The sequence below is a fragment of the Adiantum capillus-veneris genome, chromosome 27, assembly GCF_014529385.1.
Source record: "Adiantum capillus-veneris isolate H3 chromosome 27, ASM1452938v2, whole genome shotgun sequence".
Taxonomy (NCBI): Eukaryota; Viridiplantae; Streptophyta; class Polypodiopsida; order Polypodiales; family Pteridaceae; genus Adiantum; species Adiantum capillus-veneris.
Genome location: NC_140957.1, coordinates 1,765,001 through 1,770,457, shown reverse-complemented (window position 1 = coordinate 1,770,457; position 5,457 = coordinate 1,765,001).

Below are 5,457 nucleotides of genomic sequence, written 5' to 3'. Positions count from 1 at the left end.
TACAAATTTTGGCTTATACGTCCAAGGTTAAAAATTAGGTATTTGGATAGAAAGGGATAATTACTTAAGAAAATGTGATGGACTAGGGTATCTAGTCTCTTCATAAGTAAAAACTGTTTGTAAACAATCAAACTTTTTTGGCGTCAAGATTTACAATGTCGGCTTAGGCAAAAAATAAATGATTAAGTGGAAAAGGTTTTGCAAGCCCGTCCAAATTAGCATGATTGAGATCTTTGCTTCAACAACGACACAAAATAAATATGTTCAACTCTTCTAGCTTGAGCAGTACCTAGAATAGCTAAGACTCTTAGACCACATAGAATATTACTTGAAGCTTTGGGACCAATGCATTGCTCAGTTAGTGGCTTAGCTGCCCGACTCTGAATTTTATGCCATGTATTTTTAATGGCGACTTCGATGTACATATTCAAGGCCAAAAACCCAATCCATAGTTCTTGAGATTTAGGCCTTTTTCATTGTTGTGGTCTTTGGATGCCACCATTTTGTCTAGTAGGTTGGCATACTTTTGCTCCTCTTAATTTGTTTGTCGAGATATTGATACTGCTTTGTGGAACAGGATCTGCAATTGTAGTAGGGATGATGGAACCTTTGCTTTATTTCCCATGAGAAGAGGTTGTAGATGTTTGTAGGTTCTCTATGATTGAGTTTTTCAATAGCAATTTTGGAACCACCTTGTTTTTTGTCTCTGTGTGACCATCTTTCGCATTTGCCCCTTTTTCTTGATGAACATGAGGATTTGGTATTAATATATGACTATTATCGTTTTAAAAGCCTTGCTTTTGTAGTAGAAGACGAGGTATCCATCTGGAGGTTGTATTGCCCTTGGTTGTGATTGGCTTTTGTTGGCTCTTGGTTGTGATTCCTTGCCTTTGGGTAGAGCATCCTTGTGCTACATGAATGATCTTAGTGTTCCAGGTTGAGCTACTACTTTTGGTATCCATATTTTAGAGTTACCTTCATAAAATCCTTGTGCTTTGAGTAGATTGACTGCAATCGTTTGTTGCTCCACATATCTTTGTTGGGTAGCTTGGTAGAATTCCGACTTTCCATACTTGTTGCATTGCTTGTTTCTTTGGAGGTCTTTTCTTTTTCCTTTTGTGGTTGTTCTTTCTCCTGATTGAGATGTTTGTCTTGTGTTGATAGCTCGGCTTTCTCTTTGTAGAATTATTTTCTTGAGGTGAGTAGGTCCATGTTGCTACCTTAGGCTTTTTGGCCCAAACACTAGTGTTTTCTTAAAATTAGCCTTAAGCAATGATTGACTCATTTGATGCTATCCACCCTATTACCTTTGGTTATTGATGTTGAACTTGTGATTGGTGTATCCAATTTGGTGTGCTCTTTGGATACTAACAATTGGTCGATTCTTTTTGGCTTTTTTTGGAGGCTTTGTTTTATGATGGAAACTTGGGTTGATAAAATTTTTGCTTAGGTTTCCATTGCATTGTTGATGGTTTGGCTTTTGATGTAGAGGTTGCTTAGAAATCTTGATGGAGACTCGTTGAAGGTAAAGTTGACTTGCGAGGTTGATCTGCTTCAGTGTTTGCTTTAGCTTACCTTTTTCTTCTACATTTGGTTGTTTCTTTTTTCATGGATTTGAGATGCTTTTGAGACTATTACTATCGTTGTTGTTGATGTTTTTTTGTTGTTGTTGAAAGAAGATGCTTATACAAATTTTTGTTGGGACTAGACTTTGCTTGACATGATGTGAGTCAATTATCTAGAAAGTGTCCTTGAACTATCTAGTACTCAACTTGAGTACGACTTTCATCATGCCAAATTTAGGAATATGAACTTGTGTACAATGTTTCTTCTAGCTCTTTGATTGGTGACTTTCCCAACATTATCCAAATTCCATAAGACATTAGATTCCTTGTTGCATAAGGATATATCATAGTTGAACATGTAATTTTGAGTCATGTTGCACCACATAAGTTGAAGTTGATCATTGTAGGAGATTGTCAATCTTTTGCCTTATCCTTATTCTTCTCTTGATCTTGAGTTTGTTGAACGTATGATGTGGAACTTGGAAACACTACTTCATATGATTTCAATTGTGCATTTTTTGGAGTCAACTTCTTTGAATCAACTATTGTTGATTCTTTAGGTATGTCAATGATGACACATTCTGTTGGTTTTTTTTCTTCCTTTGTTTGTGCTTTTGCATCACGATCCACGACATAGTTGTTTGTCTTATCTTTTCTGCTTTCAAACTAGCTGCCTTCAATAAATGGAAAAGAAATACCTGCGTGGTTACAAATGAAAGCACATGTCTGGATGTGTGGAGCATCTGATTGTGGAGACTTAATCAAAGAGGAATGTGTGTTGGAAAGGTTAGTAGAAGACAAGGCTTATCTCCCAGAACCTTTCCCTGCACATTTATTTGAGCCATTTGGGTGGACTCAAATACTGTCAACCTTGGATGTATGCACGCCTACAAAATTTTGTGATGATGAAGGATACGACCTAGTAACGTTGCAAATGGCTAGCGTCATCCTTGAGTCAGGATCAGATAGCGAGGAACAAGAATAACCACTACGTGAGACTGAGTGTAATGGACGATAGGAATCGAACAGAGGAGGAATTCACATACTCACTAAGCAAAAACCTTCCATCACTGGGTGATTAAATCCAAATGATAGATGCTGATGGATCAGAGACGGATAGGAAGTATATGTCAAGACCGGGCAGGTTTTACGAGTTTCCTAACCAAAAACCTAGTCGACAAGAGCGGTATAGATCGACAAGAACAAGGAAATCAAGAGCGAATAAGCATAAACCCATGCCTCTTGTCCATGACAAAACGGAATATCTAAGGCTTGTAAAAGCTAACGAATACCTTCATCATAAAATAGGGAGCTATGTCATGGCCTTCCTCATCAAAAAACTTTGTAGCCATTGTTTATGATTTATTCACACATCTAGAGTAGCCAAGATTTTTTTTCGTTCAAACGACTCAAATAAATCCTCAAGTAATGGTTTTGGGATGTAATCTTTGTCCTCTACTGGTCTCTCTAAGATGCAATCTTCTCGCACTTGGAAGCTCTACGCATCCAAAGATAAGCTTTAGTCTGTAGCCACGTTGGTATTCCTAATTTGAATATGGTTGTTGAATCAAACTCCTCAATAGGTGTCATTGTGATATCTCTATAGCTATGTTCCTTCACATTGATCCTTGTCGTAACCTCTTTGTGCCTCAAGTAGATGTATTCATAGCCCCAATCTTGAACCATTTTAAGTTGTCTCATAAATGGGCGTCCCAAAATGACATCAAAATTGTTGTCTTTCCCAAAATCTACTACTACAAATGTATGCTTTTATTCTATCCCACAAGATGTTATAACTATTTCTTCTAGCATGCCCATAGGTCTACTAGTTATAATTTCATTCTGGTTTTCCATTTTCCCCAAATTTCTTTGGTGGCTATGGCTATTCCAGCCCCACTATCAAGTATGGCCATTGTTTTGACTCCTTTGTGCTCCACTGGTAAAGGTGGTGTTTCCTTCTTCTCCTTCATAATAATCTCCCACCTTATTTACACGTATTGGTTTTGTCTTGGTTTATCCATTTGATAATCTAAGGGAATATCTTAAAGAGGAAATTTGAACCCCACCTTCTCTAGATTTTTGTTCACTTCTCCCCATAGATATGGTCTAATTTTCAATAACTCTGAGAGAGTAATTGTGCATTGAATAGGAATAGACATCAATTTGTACAAACTCTTAGTATCCATCATTTTCTGTGTGGTTTTCCACTAAAATGGTAGCACTCTAACCTCAAATTTGGCTTCATGTTCTCTAGGACTTTGTCCACCAACATTGAACCTCTTGATGACATCTTAGATGATTTTCCTTCTTTTGTTTGTTCTCCATTTTTATTTTCTTGCTTCAACTACTCTTTGGTTTTTGCAGCTTGTTCTAGGACGGTTTTCTTTTTCAGCCTTTTTGCTTTCATTTTGTCTCGTTTTGCCTTTCGAGTCCTCACTGATATGCTCTCAATTTTTGTTTGAACAAGCAGTTTGCTTTCCTCCTCAATAGGTTTACTTTTGGTAGCTTCTTGAGCTTGACCTCGAGTCATCATATTTGTAGGAATCGTGGGTTCTACCTCAAATCCGCTTGAAGAAGGTAACACTCCTACAACACTTATTGTTGATTTCTCCTTGTTGCAGCCAACAATGCTCTTTGCAGCAACCTTTTGCAGCATCGCCTCCATCTCTTCTCATGGCCACCTCCTTGTGTAGCGCTATGCAGGATCTCCCTCTTTGAGGCCGGTTGCTCACGGCACACCCTCAACACTTTTCTTCTCTATAGCCCTCCTCATGGCCACCAACGGCTCAAGGCCACGCTTCACATGCCGTTCTCCACTCTCAATCTGTAGCATCAGTGCCCCTCTCTGCAGCCCTCTGCAAACCACCATCAACTACCTACTCTGTTGTACAGATGGCCGTCCTCACAACTGACCTCCCCTTGCTCCTCTCCGGCCACTCCTGTGCCACTTGCTCCCTAGCCTTGCTTACCTTTTTAGCCTACCACATATGCCAGCCCAAAAAAAAAAAACTCCCAGAAGTGGCGCCCTTTTTCTTGTGAGATACAGCTCCCTTCATGCATCAACTTCCTCGCCTTCCATTTTTAGTGGCGCCGCCCTCTGCAGATATCGATTTCCCCCTCTTTTAGCTTCGAGCTATTTTTAACTCCTCTTCGTAAAAAAGAGCTTTAGTTTGGTCCTCTTTCCCACGCCATCGACTGTCAATCTCGTTGGTTGCCGAAAGAACTTCCTTCGACCTCTTTCCTGCACATCAATCTTTGACTCATCACCAAATTGTGTTTAGATTCCCTTCAAAACACTTGCCTTGATGCCCGCCTCGAGCGTGACTCATAAATGAAAAAACATGAGCAAAATTAAGGCATGGTTGCTACGAACATCGTCAAACTTGCACTACAATTGCCTCCTAGTTAATGAGTTACTATCCACCACTCTCCAAGCATCAAAACTCGTCCAAATAGCACAAGCACCCGATATCATATCATGGTACCATCCCGTGCAAGAATATCCAACCTCTTTAGGAGATCCGATTGACTAAGCTTGAAAATCCCCTCTGGTTTGCTAAAAGCAACATTTGGCATACACATTATGATTGAACCTGCGGAACACTGCATCAAGAATAGCTTCAATCACCCTACCATCCGTCTGCGAGCTTCCATGTACTTGCTTTAGGCTTCTCCCTGCGCTAATCAAATCTGGCTGCACCAACATGTTCTGCATAAAATTGGACTAACAAAAATTATGCATAAAGGAACGAAATTGCATGTGTAGTACTGCCTGTAGTGGAAACGGACTCCGAAATGAGCCCGAATCAAACTTTTGAAGCACACCAAGATCTACGAGTTCTCCCAAAGCATTGCTTGACCTGATGACCCTCACCAATGCTCACCCAATTTA